This window comes from Dasypus novemcinctus, chromosome 18 (assembly GCF_030445035.2).
Source record: "Dasypus novemcinctus isolate mDasNov1 chromosome 18, mDasNov1.1.hap2, whole genome shotgun sequence".
Taxonomy (NCBI): Eukaryota; Metazoa; Chordata; class Mammalia; order Cingulata; family Dasypodidae; genus Dasypus; species Dasypus novemcinctus.
The window spans coordinates 58,396,777-58,419,365 of NC_080690.1; the positions used below are offsets into that span (position 1 = coordinate 58,396,777).

The 22,589-nt window shown below is 39.3% G+C and overlaps 1 pseudogene; it reads left to right on the top strand.

The window, feature by feature from the left end:
• The first annotated feature begins 13,301 nt into the window (after positions 1–13,301).
• On the top strand, positions 13,302–14,090 carry LOC101445764 (small ribosomal subunit protein eS1-like; annotated as a pseudogene).
• The last annotated feature ends 8,499 nt before the right edge of the window (positions 14,091–22,589 follow it).

A 22,589-nucleotide genomic window follows, 5' to 3' on the forward strand; every position in this document is an offset into this window, starting at 1 on the left:
AACCTTTAAGGAGTAATTAATATCAATCCTTTGGAAACTTTTCCAAAAAATAAAAAATAAAAGGGGAGGGAACACTTCCTAACTCACGTTGCAAGACCAGTATTGCCCTGATACCAATTCCAGACAAAAACACCGCAAAAAACAAAACAAAACAAAAAAACCCACACAAATAAATAAAACCAAAACACTGATAGATTGATATCCCTTCTCAATATAGATGCAAAAATCTTCAACAGAATACTATCGAATTCAATACAACAACATATAAAAAGGAATATGCACTAGGAACAAGTAGAATTTACCCCAGGGATGCAAGGTTGGTTCAACATACAAAAATTGATTCAATACACTATATTAACAGAATAAAGGATATAAACAGCAAATTGTTCCAATATATGAGAAATCATTTGACAAAACCCAACATCCTTTCATTATTAAAATACTCAACAAACTAGGAATAGAAGGGAATTTCACTCCCTCAATTTGATATAAATCACATTTACACAGCTAACAGCATAGTCAGTGGTGAAAGACTGAAAGTTTCCCACCTTAGTATCAAGAAAAAGACAAGGGTATCTGCTCTCATCACTTCTATTCTACAGTGTAATGGAGCTTCTATCCAGGACAATTAGAAATGAATTAAGGCATCCATAATAGAAAGTAAGAATTAAAACCATCTCTATTTGGAGTTGTCCTATAATGTCCATGTGGGGAAGGGTGGTTGCCCTTCTGGACAAGTGGAACCAGACGGGTGGGGACTGCTGAGAGAATTTGGGGTTGCCCACTTGCTTAACTATTGTGGAACTCCGCATGAGTACGGGGATGTCCCGAAAATGCTAATGGGAGTAGAGCGTATGCTGCAAGAACAAAAGATTATAAAATCTGGTAAAGATAGCAGGCATACTGCCACAGCAGTCAGCTGGCTGTTGCTATGGGCGGTAGGTACAGGTAGCTACAGCAAATTGTCTCAAGAAAAACAAAGAATTCCAGCTGCTTAGAAGAAGAGTTAAAGTTAGAAAGGGATTTGTGGACTTCTACCTCCACCTTAGTGACAGGTCTCTGAGCAACTAGATAAGGAGCTAATGATTCAAACGTAGCAATATAGAAAATCTTTAAATCATGTTAAACTGCTTGTGCAAAGAAAGGCTAACCACAGATACAACATCCTGCACAAGCAAAAGTGCTAAATAGTGAAAGCATGCTTGTAAGAAAATTCTCTGCTGGATAGTTAACTGAGATACGGAAAACATTCCAGCAGCAACTCCACAAACCCCGTCACCTGGAGTGACTGCAGGCTAGTGGGGGCTGACAAAATTAGTTTAACTGCTGGAGAAGTAGAAAAACTTAGCAACATTAATATTCTCTGTTCTGTTTCCATGTTAATTCAAATTGGGCCTGGATAGCCACAATGATAAAATGATGCTGTTAAAATTTAGTAACTTTTGAGTTTGACAACTTTATGAAAATAAAAGAGGAAAAGAAAAAAATAGGAAAATGCTGGCTGCTTTTGTAAGCCTGCAATTAAATCATGGCTTAGTCCTAATACCAAACAGCCTCCCCTGCCAACTTGCCTCCAAAAAACTGTTTCTAGTATTCTTGCTAAGACATATTAGAATGAAGAGAAGTTATGTTGTATACAACCAAATTGAATCAATATTCTGACACCTTGTTTAGTGTTAATGGTAATTGTATGTGTAAGAGGTTTGTTTGGAGATAGTTTCCAAAATCATTTTGGTAACTCAAATATGTAAGGTACATAGAATGTGTGTGTGTTTTTTATTATTATTAAGGAAAAAGAAAATAATTTTGTCCTAAGATAAAATGACTGGTTATTTTAAAAGAGTAAAATATGGGGGGAAAGCTGAATGAATACAGAAAGTTCAGAAGTTTTGTGGAAAAGGAATTTTTGTGGTCAAAGTTGAGTCAGATTTGATGGATTTATCTATAAAGTTTTAAAAGCTTTAGTATCAAATAGTACACTAGTGCAAAACTAAAAGTTTGTTCTTTCTGTTAAAGTAATAAACTTTCTTAAATCACTATTTTAGTAAAAAGTTAGAGTTTTTCCCCTGAATAATTGGTATACAAAGCAGAAAGTTTGTTTTATCAAAATAGCTTTTTGTACTTTATGTTAACTTTACCATGTCCTTGGTTGTTTAAGAAAAACAAGTGTTCTCACTTTTAAAAGAATATAATGTTCAAATCTGACAACTTTTAACACTTTGCTTTCTCAGAGTCAAACTCTAAAAGTTATCTTTTTCTTTTAAACTACTGCCAAAGATTTGATCTTTCACCTTGAAAAAAGTAAAATGCTAAAAAATAATTAAGTTCATTTATATGTTATAAGTTGAATGAAAAGTGTTTTTAAAATGTTAGAAAATTAAAAGGGATTTTCTAACCTTCCATTAAAGTTTTATGGGTAAAATGTTCATATTAATACTTAAATATTGTATAAAATTCCTAGAGATGTAATAATGTTTTCTGCATAATATTAAATAACAGTGTAATGTTAATCATGTTTGTAATTATTTTAAAGACGTTATATGCCACAGAAACAACCTCTCTGCCTAGGAATTAAGAGGCAGATGCTTTGGCTCGTATTCATCTGATTTGCCCCACCTCCACTGAAGCAGTAGCCCTATGGCTACTATGGTCATTGGGGGACTGTGAGGGGGTGGAACATAACAGTAAATTATCACAAGTTAAATAAAGTAGCACCATACAATATTGTATGCAGCAGTGCCAAACATTGATGGCTTACTGCAAGAAATTAGTACCCTGTTATGTCACTATCACTTCGTTTCAGATCTTGCTAAGGCTTTCTTTAGTATCTCCATAGACAAGTCAAGCCAGCCTGCATTCAGCTTCATGTGTGAAGGCACCATGGACCTTTCTGGTGCTTCCCCAAGCCTGTGTGCACAGGCCAACCATCTGCCATGGCCTCCTGGCAAAGGGTATGGCCCTGTGGAAGAAACCTGTGGCTGTCACCCTATTTCATTATATTAACAATATTATCTTAACCAGTATTACTCTTTCAGAATTTAAAGAAGCATCCAAAGCAATAGTATCTTCTCTTGAAAGCCTGGGATTGGCAATCAATCAGGACAAGCTGCAAGGCCCTGGCTGCTCTGTCAAATTCTTGAGTATTGTTTGATTGGGTAAGACAAAAACTATACCCTCTGCTGTAATCAGTAAAGTATAGTGTTTTCCCATACCACAAACTCCAAAACAATTGATGGCCTTTCTGAGGTTGTTGGGGTACTGGAGACTTTTCATTCCTTGTTTAGCTCAGATTTTAAAACCATTGTATGTGTTAATCAGGAAAGATTATGCACAGGAATGGGAGGACCCTCAGTAGGCTGCTTTTGAAGAGGGCAATAGCACAGGCTTAAGCACTGAGGCAGGTGGACACTGACTTACCTTGTGAATTGGATGTGTCAGCATCAGTATTGGCTTTGGTTGGAATTTGTGTCAAAGGCAACATTCTAAATGAATACTCCTTGGATTTTGGTTCCAACTGTGGAAATATAGCCCTTTAGAAAAATAACTATGCACAGCATACCATGCCCTGCTGCAGGTGGAGGGCTTAATACAAAGGAGATTGGTCACTCTGAAGACTCCCATCCTTACCCAGGGGTGGATTGTGGATACTGAAAACAAGACAGAAACAATGGATTTTCATGGGCTGCCCCCTGTGGGGAAGATCTGTGGAAGGACATCTGGGATGCCTGCCAGTGGCAACAGGTAACTGTCTATCATGTCCCAGCCCACTCCTCTAACACCCCTCTCAGGACTGTTGAGGCAGGTGCCCTTGCGAAGATCCAGAGCCATACCACTGAGACCCAAGAAGCAGCAGAGTGGTTCCATGGGAAAAGTGGACGCTGTGGCTAGCAACCCTGTGATACCTAGCCCAGCAGTTCCATTGTGCTCACTCCGACAACCACGACAATTACCTCACCAGATGGGACGTGTTGGCCAAGCACAGACTCCAGTAGCATGATGGCAAGTGGATTACATCAGTCCCCTCCCACTCTTGGAAGGTGCAAGTATGCTGTCACTGCCACAGTCACTGCCATGGGACTCTTGTAACCAGTGGGCTACGATTTACTGCCTAGAAAAAGTAAGTGCCCTATATGGGGTGCCAGCCCAAATTGACAGTGACCGAGGAACTCCATTTACCAGTCACCTCACATGGTCTTGGGCTATGGGCCAGGATATTATTTGGACTTTCCATCTACCTTATAACACCACTGGTGCAGGTCTTATACAAAGGCTAGATGGCCTTTTAAAGGATCTTTACAACAATGGGCCAAGAGGCTGTATCCAGCCTTTACCCATTTAAATTCAGCACCTTGGGCTGCTGCCCCTGCTGCAGTTGACATGCTAACAGCAGGGCCAATGTAGGCACTGAGAATATAAGTTAAAGGGCCATCTTTAACTGCCATCTTTCCCTTATGTTTTTCCCGTGTAAAGGAGCAAGTGACTAGTCTAAACCTTTATTAGGATATGCTGTATAGGATGGTTTAGGATTGTTAACAACTGAATCTATCACTCTAGATCATGTTGCCCCTGTCTGTATGGAACAACAAAGATGGAATCTGTAATATGGGATGGTTACCCCCTGAATTATGTAATTTACTGTCAAGCATTAATCTTCAATGTTATGTATATATTCCTCATCACTCCAATATTTCACAAGCTCTAAATCATATGCAAGAGAACATACAACATATTGAGAAATTAGCTACTGACCCCCCATCTGACTGGTTTAATTCCCTTTTCTGGCCCTGGTGACATATCTTCATAGGTCTACTAGCTTTTAGTGGAGGACTCATTATTATTCTGTTGTCTGTCATACTGTTGCTGTGGAATGTGGATGCAATGTGTGTCCTATAGTTAATGCTGGTTGCTGCATGGGAGCCCAGGGACTGAGTGCCCCTTCCCCCTTAAATGAAACACAGCCTGAAGCACAGAGCTGCCAGGTATAGCCTGGATGCTCACTAGTTAAAAATGAACAGACCTCCCTGAAGGAAAGAATGTATAAATAGTCCTGCAAACTTTAATCCCTTCAAGGCTGTATACTCTCTTCCTGTGATAACATCACTAAACACCCAGTTTGTATGCCTCATGTAACTTTTGCAGAAACTCTTTTCTCATACCCTATGGAATGTCTTTCTCCTGAGACCCCTTATATTCCCCCTCCATTTCTTGCTTCTTCGTGGAGTGCTAACGTCATTCTTTGACTGGCTGCTATCGAAGAGCCCCTCCGGTTCCTTAGTCCCAATAAATCTCACGTCTAACCATTGAAAAAAAAAAACTCTATTTGCAGATGACATGATCTTGTATACAGAAATCTGAAGAAAACATGTGCTTGTGCACACACACACAAACTATTAAAACTGAGTTCACCAGGGAAGCAGACTTGGCCCAATGGATAGGGCATCCACCTACCACATGGGAGGTTCATGGTTCAAACCCTGGGCCTCCTTGACCCGTGTACAGCTGGCCCATGCACAGTGCTAATGCGAACAAGGAGTGCCGTGCCACGCAGAGGTGTCTCCCACGTAGGGGAGCCCCACGCGCAAGGAGCGCGCCCCGTAAGGAAAGCCGCCCAGCGCAGAAGAAAGTGCAGCCTGCCCAGGAATGGCACCACACACATGGAGAGCTGACACAACAAGATGATGCAACAAAAAGAAACAAATTCCTGGTGCCACTGATAAGGACAGAAGCAGTCACAGAAGAGCACACAACAAATGGACACAGAGAGGAGACAACTGCGGGGGGGGGGCGGGGGGAAGGAGAGAGAAATAAATAAAAAATAAATCTTAAAAAAAAGAGTTCATCAATATTACAGAAAGCAAGATCAATACACAAATATTAATTGTATTTCTCTATACTAGCAATGAACAATTTGAAAAAGAAATTAAGAAAACAATTCTATTTATAATAGTGTCAAAAAATGAAATACCTAGGAATAAATTTAACAAAAGGAATGCAAGACCTGTATACTGAAAACTATAAAATATTGCTGGGGAGGTTATATGGGAATTCCCTAAATTTTGGCGTAATTTTTCTGTAAATCTAAAACTTGCCTAAAACTAAGTTTATCATTAAAAAAGAAAAAATATTATGGAAAGAAATGGGAAAAGTTCAAATTAATGGAAAGACATCCATGTTCCCTAATCAGAAGACTTAATATTGTTTTAAGATAGCAAACTCACCATCTGATCTATAAGTCTGAGGCACTCTTTTATTGAATCCCAAGTTGGAGTCTGGAAAAAACCTTGGTAATGGATGGTGGTAAAACATTGTGAAATGTAATTAGTATTACTGAAATTGATATTTAAAAATGCTTAAAATGTGGGAAGTGGATGTGGCTCAAGCAATTGGGGTCCAGTCTACCATATGGGAGGCCCCGGGTTCAATTTCTGGGGCCTCCTGGTGAAGGCAAGCTGACCTGCACCGCAGAGAGCTGAGTGGCACAGCAAGATGACACAACAAAGGGAGTGCAGAGGAGAGACAGTAGAAGATACAGCAGACCAGGGAGCTGAGGTCACGTAAGCAACTGAGTGCCTCTCTCCCACATTTGAGGTCCCAGGATCGGTTCCCAGTGCCTCCTAAAGAGAAGATGAGAAGAGAAGCAGACACAAAAGAACATGCAGCAGATGGACACAGAGAGCAGACAGCAAGTGCAGGCAGCAGGGGGGGGGGGATACATTTTTTTTTAAACTTAAAAAGTGCTTAAAATGAGAAATTTAGTGATGTGTAACAATTTTTAAAAATTTTAAAATAAATATAGAATTAGACCATGAAAGAAACATCCCAATAGGCTTTTATGCAAAAATTGATAACCAAATTCTAAAACACATGTGGAAATGCAAGAGACCCAGATAGACAAAATAATCTTGGAGAAAAAAAAAAGTAGGAAGGATTCACATTTCCTGATTTTAAAACTTAACTACAAAGCAATATAAATAATCAAGATTGTGGTGCTGCATAAGGATAGACATATAGAACAAAGGAATAGAATTAAGAGTTCAGAAATATACACTCTGATATTTTTGGAGAGTTGATCATCAATAGTGCCAAAGCAATTCAATGGGAAAAAAATCATCTCTTCAACAAATGGTGTGATGAAAATTGGATATCCACATGAAAAAGAGTGAGGTCAGACCCTTTCCTCAAATTATATATAAGAATCAATTAAAATTGCCATGATGAAATTGGCAAAATGAGATGTTTCAGGGTCCCACCAGAAGCTTTGAACAGTCAGTAGGAACTTGCAGAAACATCTTTCTAAAAGCTCCAGAAAACAGTTAAAGGATTGTAGTAACAGGGCAAATGTTAAATCAAGAAAAAGCCCACTTAAAAGCAATAGGATCTCGTGGTACTCAGGCTGACTTTTCCTTCACCCCTCACCTGCTTGGGGAGGAGCTGGTCCACACTTCCAGTGCAGATCACTGGTGTTGGTACTGGAGGAAACAGAGTTACCCTCATTGTAGGTTGTAGGACTGGCCCAATCTGGTGATGCACAGTCACAGAACTTGCTCTACTTTAGAGGGTGGCCCATTGAGCTTGCCTACAGAACACTGGGAAAACAGTCAAGTGGCTGCCAGGGGAAAAGGATTTCTGGCTAGAGGACATTGTGATAGTTAGGCTAATAGGTCAATTCAGCCAGGTTAATTGTGCCCACTAGTTTGGTCAAGTAAGCCCTGGGCTAATTATAAAAACAAGGACATTTATGGGCTTTAGTAAACAGTGAGTATATTGCGTAGATGGCTGATTACATCTACGATGAACCAAGGAGATTGCCATCAGCAATGAGTCATGTTTTATCCAGTCAGTTGAATGCCTTAAAAGGGGATGGGATTTCAGCATTCAGAGAGAATTTCCCAGCTCATCTTTGGACAGCCAACGTCTCCCAGAAACTCATAAAGGACCTTCATTGGATTTTCATCAGAGCCCCTGGTTTGATTTTCATCAGATGCCTGTGGAATCTGGACTTGTGCATCCCTACGGTCATGTGAGAGAATCTTATAAAATCATACCACTTACAGATATCTCCTATTGATTCTGTTTCCCTAGAGAACCCTGATTAGTACAGACATAAACTGCAGTGCCTGGAACCATGAAGAAATGGTTTCCTATGGAGGAGAGGACTTTCATATCCATGTAAATGGGAGGTGACTAGAGCCAAATGCACATGCCAAGAAAAGACACTTGTGCAGAAAGGATCAGGGTAGCAGCTACACTTTGGCCTGGAGCTATTTTCTAAAATAATTTTATGGGTAAGTTCTGAAGGAGAATGCTAGCACAGGCCAATCTACACAGACTGGGAAAGATGTATGCTACTCCTACTCCTTTGTTAGCTCCTAGTTTTCGAGGAACACTCTCTTTTAACACTAGCTGGATACAAGCTTAAGTAATAGATACTAAATCCCAGTGACAAGACATTAAAATATCAAAATGTCAAGGTTTCAACAAAAGACTACAGAACATATATACAAAACATGGGAAAGTCTTGGCCCATACAAAAGAAAATATTAAAGCATTGGAAACTACCTATGAGGAGGACCAGAGCTAAACTTACCAAAGACTTTATAAGGAAATAGTCCTAAATATGCTTAAAGAGCTAAAAGAAAACAAAATCAACTATTAACAAAATCAATAAAAAGATAGATGAACAACAAAACGACTATAATAGAGAGCTGGAATTTATAAAAAGGAACCAAACAGAGTTGACCACCATAGTATCAGAAATTTAAAATTCCCTAGTGAGGTTCAACAGTAAATTGGAGCTGGCAGAAAAAAGAATCAATGAACTTGAAGATAAGACAAGTGATATCGTCCAGTCTGAAGAGCAGAAAGAGGAAAGAATGAAGAAAAGTGAAAACAGTCTATATCATCAAGTATACCAATATACACATTGTGGGAGCCCCTTAGAGAAGAAGAAAGAGAAAAGGGGGCAGAGGGAATATTCATAGAAATAATGAAAGATGGTGGACTAAAAAGACAAAGGACTCTTTTCTCCTCCAGAAAAATAGCTAGAGGACAGGCTGAAACAGCCTAGAAAAAATCTTCTAGGGTTTCAAGCCCCAGGTAAAGGCTGGACACTGCCTGGGGTTTTGATATACTCCTTTTTTTGGGCCATGTCTTCTCTTTTCTTAGTATGGCTCATAATTTTTTGCTGATTTCTAGACATTGGATTAGAATGGGGCTGTGCAACTGTTTGCCTTGGGAGCCTGCAAGGGACTAAAGATATACAGTGTGGCCCTACCCAGCCTGGAAGGGCTCCTGGGACACAGCAGACCAAATTTGTGAGTCAAAAGCTAAGTTAGCCTTAGGGTGTTTCCCTCTCTCTCCCCTTTCCTGGGGAAGTGTGTCCTCAACAATCAGTGTCAGTTAGAAGAGAGGGAGATTGTGAGTCAGATTTCTTCAGTCCTGTGCCAGCTTCCATGGCAAAGCACGATATGGTCCCTCCTGGCCTGGAAGGGTCAGAAGCTGAGTCAGCCTTAGGCTGTGTCCCTCTTTCTCCCCTTTCCTGGGGTGGTAGGTCCCTGGAGCTTCCTTTGTCTGTAGCTGCAGGCCCAGGGGCCTGAATATTTTAAAGTGTCTTTGGTGTGGGGGATGGTGCTGGCAGAAGCAGCCACTGGTTTCAACTCACAGTTCTGTTGTCATGATTCCCCTCCTTTGTCCCTCTCTCCTCTGGGCAGCGAACAGCTGAAGAGCGAAATGAACAGAGAGGAAAGAATGGGAAAAATTGGGCAGGGGCTCAGAGAGTTGAATGACAACATGAAACGCAACAACATACATGTCTTGGAAGTTCCAGAAGAAGAGAAGGGAAAAGGGGCAGAAAGCGTATTTGAGGAAATAATAGCTGAAAATTTCCCAACTCTCACAAAAGAAATGAATTTACACATCAAAGAAGTGCACCGTATTCTGATCAGAATAAATCTGAACAGATCTGTCCAATACACTTACTACTCAGAATGTCCACTGTCAAAGATAAAGAGAAAATTCTCAGAGCAGCAAGGATGAAACAAACCATCACACACAAGGGATAACCATGAAGACTTAGTGCAGAGTTCTCTTCAGAAACCATGAAGGTGAGAAGACCGTGGTATGATACAACTGAGATAATGAAAGAGAAAAACTGCCAGCTGAGAATTTCTTATCCAGCAAAATTGTCCTCCAAATATGAAGGTTAGTATAAAATATTCACAAACTCACACAAATTAAGAGTTTGTGAAAGGAATCCATCTTTGCAAGAAATATTAAAGGGAGCTTTAGAACCTGAAATAAAAAGACAGGAAAGAGAGGCCTGGAGTAAAGTATAGAAGAAGGAATAGCAGAAAGGATAACCAAAAGAGTAAAAAGAGACAAAAGTATGGTATGACATATGAAAACCAAAGAATAAAATGGTGGAAGTAAACAGTGCATTTACAGTAAATCATTGAATGTGAATGGATTAAACTCCCCAATCAAAAGACACAGGCTGACAGAATGGATAAAAAAAAAAAGAGCCATCTATATGCTCCTTACAAGAAACTCAACATGGACCCAGAGATACAAAACAGCTGAAAGTGAAAGGTTGGAAATTGATACTCTACACAAATCGTAACCAAAAAAGAGCAGGGGCAGCTCTATTAATTTCAAACAAAACAGACTTTAAGTGCAAAAAAGTTATAAGAGCTACAGAAGGTCATTAAAAGGGGCAATCCACCAGGAAGATATAACAGTGATAAAAATCGATGCACATAACCAGGGTGCCCCAAAATACATGAGACAAACTCTGGCAAAACTGAAGGGAGAAACAGACATCAGTATAATAATTACTAGAGACTTCAACACCCAATTCACATAATTGGATAGAAAAACTAGACAGAAAATCAACAAAGAAACAGAGAACTTGAACAATATGGTAAACAAGTTAGACCTAACAAACATATATAGAACAATGCATCCAAAATCAGCAGGTTAAACATTAATCTCAAGTGCCCATGGATCTTTCTCCAGGATAGACTACATGTTAGGGAACAATGCAGCTGCTCAGACCAGCTCAGCAATAGGTTGGCTCGAAGGGAAGGCAATGCAGAACTTATGAGATAAAAGGACAGAAAGAGAGACACGAGAAGAAATAAAGATGGGAGCAGGGGACTCACAGCTTCTGAAACTGAGAGCATCGGCCCTAGCTTCCACATCGTATTTATTTAGGAACTAACAAGCAGCTGGTTGTTATTTACAATAATAAGGAACAGGTGCAACATTTACAATACTAAGGAACAGGTCATACTAAGTTCAAACACCTCATCATGCAAACATTTTTTCATGCTAATCAGATCAGGCCCGGTGTTCCTAAGCTCACACTTTTTGTCTGCATTATGGAAACATTTCAACATCAAACTATGTTCCTAATATTTTCCCACAACATACAGCTCTCAATAAATATAAAAAGATTGAAATTATACAAAGCACTTCCACAGATCATAATGGAATGAAAATGGAAATCAAAAAAAAGGGGAAAAGTAAATTCACAAATATGTGTAGGCTGAGCAACAAACTCATAAATAATCAGTAGGCCAAAGAAGAAATTGCACATGAAATCAGCAAATATATTGACACAAATGAAAGCAAGAACACATATTATCAAAACTTATGGGATATAGCAAAGGCAGTCTTGAGAGGAAAATTTATACCCCTAAATGCCTATATTAAAAAAGAAGAAATTTAACTGAAAAACTAGAGAAACTAGAAAAATAACAGCAAACCAATCCCAAAGCAAGCAGAATGAAAGAAATAATAAAGATTAGAGCAAAAATAAATGAAATTGAGGGAAAAAAATAGAGAAAATCAACAAAACCAAAAGTTCATTCTTTGAAAAAATCAATAAAATTGACACATCCCTAGCTAGATTACCAAGAAAAAAAGAGAGAAGTTGCAAATAAATACAATCAGAAATGAAAGGGGGGGAGTTACAATTGACTGCACAGAAATAAAAAGAATCATAAGAAGACATTATGAGAAACTGTATGTCAACAAACTAGACAACCTAGATGAAATGCACAAGTTCCTAGAAATGCACAACCTACACTGACACTACAAGAAATACAAGGACTCAACAAACAAATCACATTTAAAGAGATTGAATCCATCACCAAAATTTCTCAGCAAAGAAAAGTCTGGGACCAGATGGTTTCACAGGTGAATTCTACCAAGCATTTTGAAAAGAATTAACACCAATCATATTTAAACTCTTCCAAAAAATTGAAGAAGAGGGAAAATTATCCCCAACACATTTTATGAAGCCAATATCACCCTAATACCAAAGCCAGATAAAGTTACTACAAGAAAATTACAAACCAATCTCTCTAATGAACACAGATGGAAAAATTCTCAACAAAATACTTGAAAATCAAATTCAACAGCATAGTAAAAGACTTATACATCGTGACCAAGTGAGATTTATTCCTGCTGTGCAAGTCTGGTTCAACATAAGAAAATCAGTCAACATAATATACCACATCAACAAACTGAAGGGGAAAAAAACACATGATCATTTTAATAGATGCAGTAAAGGCATTCAACAAAATCTAGCATCCTTTCTTGATAAAAACATTTCAAAGGATAGGAATAGAAGGGAAATTCCTCAATATGATAAAAGGCATATATGAAAAACCCACAGCCAACCTCATACTCAATGGGGAAAGGTTGAAAGCTTTCTAAGATCAGGAACAAGACAAGGATGCCAACTGTCATGACTGGTACTCAATATTGTACTAGAAATTGTAGGCAGGGCAATTAGACAAGGAAAAAAATTAAAGGCATCCAAATAGGAAAAGGGGTAGTAAAACTCCCACTGGTTGCAGATGACATGATCCTGTACTTAGAAAATTCTTGAGTATCCACGACAAAGCTACTTGAGCTAATAAATGAGTTCAGCAAAGTGGCAGGATATAAGATCGACACACAAAAATCAGTAATGTTTTTCTACACTAGTACTGAACAATCTGAGGAGAAAATAATCGGGGGGGGGAATTTCATTTACAGTAGGAAGTAGGAACAAAAAGATCAAATACCTAGGAATTAATTTAATCAAAGAAGTACAGAACCTATATGCAGAAAACTACAACACAATACTACTAAAAGAAATTTTAAAAGTCCTTAACAAATGGAAAGACATTCCATGTTCACAGATTGGAATAATAAATATCATGAAGATGACAATCTTACCCAAACTAATTTATACATTCAATACAATACCAATCAAAATCCCAACAGTGCCTTTTGGCTCTCTGAGCAGCACCATGGTGGTGGGCAAGAACAAGTGCCTTACGAAAGATGGCAAAAGAGAGCAAAGAAGAAAGTGGTCAATCCATTTTCAAAAAAGATTGGTATGATGTGAAAGCACCAGCAATGTTCAATATAAGAAATACTGGGAAAACCCTAGTTACAAGGACTCAAGGAACCAAAATTGCATCTGATGGCCTTAAGTGTTATGTTTTTGAAGTGAGCTGCGCCAATCTACAGAATGATGAAGTTGTGTTTAGAAAATTCAAGCTAATTACTGAGGATGTACAGGGCAAAAACTGCCTAACCAACTTCCATGGCATGGATCTTACCCATGACAAAAATGTGCCCCATGATGAAAAAATGGAAGACTATGATTGAAGCACATTTTGATGTCAAAACTACTGATAGTAATTTGCTTTGTCTTTTCTGTGTTGGTTTTACTAAAAAACGCAACAATCATATTCAGAAGATCTCATATGCCCAGCATCGACAGGTCTGCCAAATCCTGAAGAAGATAATGGAAATCATGACCCAAGAGGTGCAGACAACTTTTAAAAAGTGGTCAATAAATTTATTCCAGACAGCACTGGTAAAGACATAGAAAAGGCTTGCCAATCTATCTACCTCTCCAAGATGTGCTCGTTAGAAAAGTAAAAATGCTGAAGAAGCCCAAGTTTGAAGTGAGAAAATTCATGGAGCTTCACAGTGAAGGTAGTAGCTCTGGAAAAGCAACTGGAGATGAGATAGGTGCTAAAGTTGAATGAGGTGATGGATATGAGCCACCAGTCCAAGAATCTGTTTAAAATTCAGCCTTTTAAAAGTGACAAATGTATTATTTGTGAGAAAAAAAAAATCCCAACAGCTTACTTTAAAGAATTAGATGAGGCAATTACCAAATTCATTTGGAAGGGCAAGTGTGCCTAATAGCCAAAAGCATTGTGAAAAAGAAGAGCAACATGGGAGGAATTCCACTACCTGTCCATGAAACATATTACAAACCTACAGTGGTCAAAACAGCATGGTACTGGCATAAAGATAGATACATCAATCAGTGGAATAGAACTGAGAATTCAGAAATAAACCCTCACCTATACAGTCACCAGGTTTTTGACAAACCTACCAAGTTAATGTTAATAGGACAAAACAGTCTCTTCAACAAATGGTGCTGGGGAAAATGGTAACTATAACCAAAATAATAAAAGAGGACCCCTACCTCACTCCCTATACAAGAATCAACTCAAAATGAATCAAAGACCTAAATATATAAAACTATTAGAAGAAAATGTATGGAAACATCTTCAAGACATTGTAGTAGATGATGGTTTCTTGCACTTTACACCCAACGCCCACTCAATGGAAGAAAATATTTGGAAATCACATATCTGATAAAGGCTTAATATCCAGGATATATAAAGAGATGTTACAACTCAAAAATAAAAAGACAAATGCCCCAATTTAAAAACGGGCAAAGACTTAAATAGATATTTGTCCAAAGAAGAAATACAGATGGAAAAAAAAAAAACAAAAAACCCCACATTAAGAAATGTTCAATATCACTAATGATTAGGGAAGTGCAAATCAAAACTACAATGAGATAGCATTTCACACCTATCTGAATGGCCATTATTAAAGATAGAGAACTACAAGTGTTGAAGACGATATGGAGAGATAGGAATACTTTTTCACTGTTGGTGGGAATGCAGAATGGTACAGCCACTGTAGAGGACTGTTTGGCAATACGACTATGGGTATATACCCTGAAGAACTAAGAGCAGTGACATGAACAGACATCTGCACACCGATGTTCATAGCAACATTATTCATGACTGCCAAAAGTTGGAAACCCAGGTGACCATCAACAGATGAATAAATAAACTGTGGTGTATTCACATGATGGAATATTATGCATCCATGCTGTAAAATGCATATGACAACATGGATGAACCTGGAGGACTTTATGTGAGTGAAGCAAGCCAGACACAAAAGGAAAAATACTGTATGACTGCATTACTATGAACCAAATATAATGTGTAACATATAGGATGATTTTTAAAAAATGTATATGTATCCAGTATATTTAATTGAGAAATGGATGTTTTTATTCAACTGTGTAAAGAGAATTTCCTTCTTTCTATTTTCTGTGTGTTAAAAAAAAAAAAGAAGAAAGAATGGCTGAAAACTTCCTAAATCTAATGAAAGATAAATATATACCTCCAAGATGCTCCACTAACTCCAAACAGAATAAACCCAAATAGATCCATACTGCACCATATTATAACTAAACTGTTGAATGCCAAAGATAAAGAGAATTCTGAAAACCACAAGAGAGACACAACATGCCACATACAAGGGAGCCTCAATAAGATCAAATGCCAAGGGAGTGGATGTGGCTCAAGCAGTTGAACATCTGCTTCCCATATGGGAGGTCTTGGGGTCAATCCCCAGGGCCTCCTAAAAACAAACAAACAAACAAACAAAAAAACAAGAAAAAGGGGAGTTAATGTGGCTCAGTGATTGAGCACCAGCTTCCCACATACAAGGTCCTGGGTTCAATTCTCAGCCCCAGTATCGAAAAGAAAAAAAAAAAAAGAAAAAAGCAGATTAAATGCTGATTTCTCCTCAGAAGACATGGAGAAAAGAAGGCAGTAAGAGGACATATTTAATGATCTTGTTACCAGATGGCTCTGGTTTCTGGGCTTCTTAGGTTCTTGGCTTATCACTCATAAAAAAAAAAAAAATTTAAGGACACACCATAGCGTGGGCAAGGGAGTAAAGAGTTTATTAAGAAAGAAAATGAGAAAAGTACATAGTCTGAGGCATGGACCGTGGGCCTACTGCAGGGTGAGTTATGTGGGTGAGGCCCCAGATCAGGGCTTTTAAAAGCCTGTTTGCTGTTCTGATTGGTTGCCGCACCTGTCATTTCTCAGGGGGACAATGGTGAGGCCTTTTGAGGATATCTGGGGCTTTCCCTCTCATTCCAAATGAGATTCTCATGACCAGGATCTCACAGTATATTTCCAGCAGCCTTCTTCTCAGGATGTTTCCAGATGGGGTCTCGCATGTCTGACCTGTGGTCTGTCAGCCACATTGTCTATCAGTCATGTTGTCTGCTGGTCCAGCCCAACTTCCCCCTTTCACTATACTAAGCTGCCTCAGACTGAGGAAGTTCGTCAATAGTAGACCAGCCCTACAAGAGATATTAAAGAGAGTTCTGCAGGATGAAAGAAAGGACACTAGACAAATGATTTATGATACATAAAGAAGTACAATTCTCTGACTTCCAGGAAGATGGCATCGAAGTAGGTAGGCAGACCTCAACTCACAAAAAACAATGGAGGAAGGACAAAATGCTACCTTTGGGGATCTGCAGAACAGGAGAGTGCTGTGCATCATCCAGGAGGAGAGGGACAGAGACAAAGAGGCCAAAGGAAAACCACTTGCCCTGTAGCTGGGAATAGCACATATACCCCACGCTCAAGGCAAATAACCTCAGTAAAACCCCTGGCTCACTGCAGCCAACTGAGTAGGAAATAAAGTTCCATATGAGGAAGAGGGGTCTGGTGGAGGGTAGAAAGTAGGACTTTTTCAGTGAGTTTGGTCAGCTAAGCCCCCTTTGAATCTCAAAAACGATGCCAACCAGCATTGAAGCAGCCCCAAGGAGAGGGGAGAGGAGATCTGATCAGGCAGGCTGTTCACCCAATGGCTCTGGGGGAGAGAGAAACTAAGTTAGTGAGGGGGAAAAGAAGGCACCTAACCAGCCCAGCTCCAGCAAACTGTTAGAAGTTTAACTCACATGAGAGAATGGGGCCAGGAAGAACCAGATAACCTTTCAGAAGCCTACTTAACATGTGGAGAGGGCATAGCTCAGTAGAGCTTGAATTTCTGAGGTCCCTTATTCAATTCCCAAAACCTCCAAAATGAAAGGATCCAGTGATCTACCAAGTTATCAGGCACACAGCTGCCACCTAATGAAAAGGAAATACAGACAGAGTTTTTTTTTTTTAAGTTTTTTATCTTATTTTTATTTACTTTTTTTTTTTATTATTATTCATTTTATTTACTAAAACTGGGTACCTCACTTGTGGAGGGCAGGCTGCAGGGTGATTGACTGATAATCTCCAGCATCCTGAGATGTCCCTAGGGGCCTAAGAGGGAATACTATATTTCCTAGGTTGTATTCTTATTTGTTCTTTGTTTGTTGTCTTTTTCCTTTGTTTCCTTTTTTCCTTCACTTATTTTTTTTACTTAATTTCTTTTCTTCACTTTTCTCATCTTCTGTTCCTATTCTTTCATTCCCCCTCTTCTTGTTTGGTCTCGTTTTTTTGTTTCTCTGTGTGTGTGTCTCTCTGTCTCTCTCTCTCGCCTTCTCACCTTTCCAGACTTAATTTTATCTATTTTTTTCCTACTTTTTGTTTCATTTTTTTGTTCCACCATTTTTATTCTTATTCCTTTGTATTTTTATGATTTCTTTTTTTATTATATTCTTTTTTTAATTCATTCTGTAAAAATATTACATTTAAAAAATATGAAGTCCCATTCAACCCCACCACCACCACCCCACCACTTCCCCCCCCCCCAGCAACACTCTCTCCCATCATCATGACATATCCATTGCAATTGGTAAGTATATCTCTGGGCATCGCTGCACCTCATGGTCAGTGGTCCACATCATAGCCCATACTCTCCCAAGTTCCATCCAGTGGGCCCTGGGAGGATCTACAATGTCCAGTAATTGTCCCTGAAGCACCACCCAGGACAACTCCAAATCCCGAAAACGCCTCCACATCTCATCTCTTCCTCCCATTCCCCGCACCCAGCAGCCACCATGGCCACTTTTCCCACACCAATGCCACATTTTCTCTGTGGACCTTGGACTGGTTGTGTCCATTGCACATCGATGTTAAGAGGAGGCTTAGATTCCACATGGATACTGGATGCAATCCTCCTGCTCTCAGTTGTAGGCACTCTAGGCTCCATGGTGTGGTGGTTGACATTCTTCAACTCCATGTTAGCTGAGTGGAGTACGTCCAATAAATCAGAGTGTAGGAGCTGAAGTCTGTTGAGGCTCAGGGCCTGGCTATCATATTGTCAGTCCAGAGATTCAAATCCCCTAGATATATCTTAAACCCCAGCACCAACTACAATTCCAGTAAAGTAGCATGAAAGCCTTGTGAAAAGAGATCCCATCTGTGTCCAGCTCCATCACGCAGAAACACCAGCTCCAAAGAAGGGCCAACTGACATGGCAGTGAACCCCATCTGCCATGACCAGATAGAACCTGTGGGTCTCTTTAGCCTTAAAAAAAACCAGTACCTGGGGTTGTATTTACTTTATCTGTCTCTGAGACTCTGCTCAGGTGTGCATAAGGGCAATCCTTCTGACATCCTCCAGACTCTTTTTTAGAGACTCATAGCCATATAAACTCATTTGTCCTTTCCATTTCCCCCTTAATTTAGGTCAAACAGCATTTTTAGCTCCTGATATTATATGTAGACAGGGATATTCTGCTGGTCCATGTTGAACATTTAATTCAAGGTCATTTTCTAGTTGCATCATCAGTTGGTACTTGGCAGTGATCCCTTGGTGCCAGGGAGGCTCATCCCCGGGTGTCATGTCCCACGCTGGGGGGAAGGCATTGCATTTACATGCTGAGTTTGGCTTTGAGACTGGCCACATTTGAGTAACATGAAGGCTGTCAGGAGGAAACTCCTAGGCATAGTGCTGCTCTAGGCCTTGTTCTTATTTCAGGCATATAGGCTCAAAAGCAGAGTCATTAGTATCAGGGGCTCACTGTTGGACCCTCATTCCTTCCTGGTCCTTACCATTGCACCTGGGGGACTGCCGCTGCTCCTCTAGGGACCACGACAGAGCGTCCCCGGCCAGGAATGCAGTACCCCCCCCAGCTGTAGCTTTTAATTGTCTCCACTATGAGTATATCCAAACATTACCAAGCACCCTGGACATATGCCCTGTATAACTCCCTGTCAACCATATATAAACCTGTCAATAACATCCTATACCAGTGTTCCTCCACTGCCATTGTTGAACCACTCTGTGATCCAAAACTTCCTGAAAAGTGAAGCCCAATATAATGTCAGGATCCCTTACTAGTAAAATGGAATATAGCGATGGGTTTAAAGGTTAGATATAGAATACGTATTGATTTGGGAAAATTCTACATCCTATCTTTTTCTTTTCTTTTTTCCTACTTATTGAACTTCTTTTCACAAGAGCCCTAGATCACAGTAATTCATATATACAATATACAGTACTCCCACACATCCACCATAAAACCTTTTCCCTTCCACAGTGATATTCTTATAACTTATTCATATCATATTTACTTAAACTAATGTACAGACTCTGAGACAATAGCTTTCAAACAAGGTGACATCTGTGCTTACATTGTGGCCCATATTTTAGGATATACAGTTTTCTAAATTTTTAGTTATCCTATGTTTTACATTATGATTTACATTATTAGTCTGTCATCCCCTATATGTTTATGGTGTAATATTACATGTTTTATATCCATCCTTGTGTACTCTCGTGAAACTCCTGTCTTATCCCTACATTTACCTTGGCTCCATCGATTCAACATCCATTTTCCCCTCCCCTTGGGGCCCACAGTGACAGCCAATCTCCATTTCCCGAGGAGCCACGTCCAGAGATACTTGCAGCAGTGTTAAGGGCCTGACTTGCTCAACTGCCCTAATGCCCTGGGAGCCACCCTTTCTCTCAAGAGATACAGTTCCCTCTATTTGATGGCATTAGTCCTCCCCAGGATGTGGGTCCCCCCCACTCTCACTACTTGGGTCTCTACCCAATGGTACAACCCACCCTGGCAAAAGGAGCATTCAGACATTCCCCAGGAGTCCGTCCCGCATGAGACCATCCCCTCTGAGCATCCGAAACAGGTAACCCTCCTAATTATATTTTGATATGATTTTCTCAGCATTTTACTCTCAACCAACACCTGACACTCTCCTATGTTCATATGTTGCCCCTCTCTCCCCCCAATTTTTGGGCAATATTACCCATCCACCCAGCCCCAGCCCCCCTCAAACCCACAAAGCCCCACCCAAAGCAACCCCTTGCCCCCATTTTATCTCTTCTTTGTGCTCATACTTACCGCCAGCTCATCATAGATTCCACCCATGCAGACGTTGGCTCATATCCTTCCTCCACCCCCGATTTCCTGTAAGCCTATCTTCCAGTCTCTAGCTCTCTGAGGCAGCTTGCTTATTTCATATAATTGAGGTCATGTAGTATTTGTCCTTCAATGCCTGGGTTGCTTCACTCAACATAAGGTTCTCAAGATTCATCCATGTTATCACGTGTGTTTGAAGTGTATTTTTCTTACAGCCGAGTAGTATTCCATTGTATGTATATACCACATTTTACTGATCCACTCATCTGTTGATGGGCATTTGGGTTGATTCCAACTTTTGGCGATAGTGAACAATGCTGCTATGAACATTGGTGTACATATATCGGTTTGTGTCCTTGTTTTCAGTTCTGCTGGGTATATACCCAGCAGTGGTATTGCTGGGTCATATGGCAAATCTATGGCTAGTTTTTTGAGAAACCGCCAAACTGTCCTCCAGAATGGTTGGATCCTTCTGCATTCCCACCAGCAGTGGATGAGTGTTCCCATTTCTTCACATCCTCTCCAGCATTTGTATTCTTCTGTTTTTTTTCATAGCTGCCAATCTTATGGGAGTAAGATGGTATCTCATTGTAGTTTTGATTTGCATTTCCCTGATAGCTAGAGATATGGAGCATTTTTTCATGTGCTTTTTAGCCATTTGTATTTCTTCTATGGAGAAGTGTCTGTTTAAATCTCTTTCCCAGTTTTTAAATGGGTTGTTTATCTTTTTATTTTCAAGATATAGGAGTTCTTTATATATGCAAGTTATAAGTCTCTTATCAGATATATGGTTGCCAAATATTTTCTCCCATTGTGTGGGTTCCCTTTTTACTTTCTTGACAAACTCCTTTGAGGTGCAGAAGGCTTTAATTTTGAGGAAGTCCCATTTATCTATTTGTTCTTTTGCTGCTCGTGCTTTTGGTGTGATATTCATGAAGCCATTTCCTATTACAAGGTCCTGTAGATGTTTTCTTACACTGCTTTCCAAGGTCTTTATGGTCTTGGCTCTTATATTTAGGTCTTTGATCCATCTTGAGTTGATCTTTGTATAAGGTGTGAGATGGTAATCCTCTTTCATTCTTCTACATATGGCTATCCAGTTCTCCAGGCACCATTTGTTGAATAGGCCATTCTCTCCCAGTTGAGAGGGTTTGGTGGCTTTATCGAATATTATATGGCTATATATATGAGGTTCTATATCAGAACTTTGAATTCGATTCCATTGGTCTGTGTGTCTCTCCTTATGCCAATACCATGCTGTTTTCACTACTGTAGCTTTGTAGTATGTTTTGAAGTCAGGTAGTGTGATTCCTCCAATTTTGTTTTTCTTTTTCAATATGTCTTTGGCTATTCGGGGCTTCTTTCCTTTCCAAATAAATTTCATAGTTAGTTTTTCTAGTTCCTTAAAGAAGGCTGTGTTGATTTTTATTGGGATTGCATTGAATGTGTATATCAGTTTTGGTAGGATAGACATCTTAATAATATTTAGTCTTCCTATCCATGAACAAGGAATATTCTTCCATTTATTTAGGTCTTCTTTGATTTCCTTGAACAGTCTTGTATAGTTCTCAGTGTATAAGTTTTTTACATCTTTACTTAAGTTTATCCCTAAATATTTGATTTTTTATTTACTATTGTAAATGGTACTTGTTTCTTGATTTCCTCCTGATCTTGCTCATTATTGGTGTACAAAAATGCTACTGATTTTTGCACATTGATCTTATAACCTGCAACTTTACTAAACTTATTTATGAGTTCTAGAAGCTTTGTTGTAGATCTCTCAGGGTTTTCTATGTATAGGATCATGTCATCTGCAAATAATGAAATTTTGACTTCTTCCTTTCCAATTTGAATGCCTTTTATATCTGATTCTTGCCTCAGTGCTCGAGCAAGTACTTCTAAGACAATGTTAAATAGAAGGGGAGATAATGGGCATCCTTGTCTTGTTCCTGACTTTAGAGGGAAGGATTTTAGGATTTCTCCATTGTAAACAATATTGGCTGTAGGTTTTTCATATATACTCTTTATCATGTTCAAAAAATTTCCTTGTATTCCAATCTTTTGGAGTGTTTTTATCAAGAAAGGGTGCTGTATTTTGTCAAATGCTTTTTCTGCATCTATAGATATAATCATGTGATTTTTTTCCTTCAAT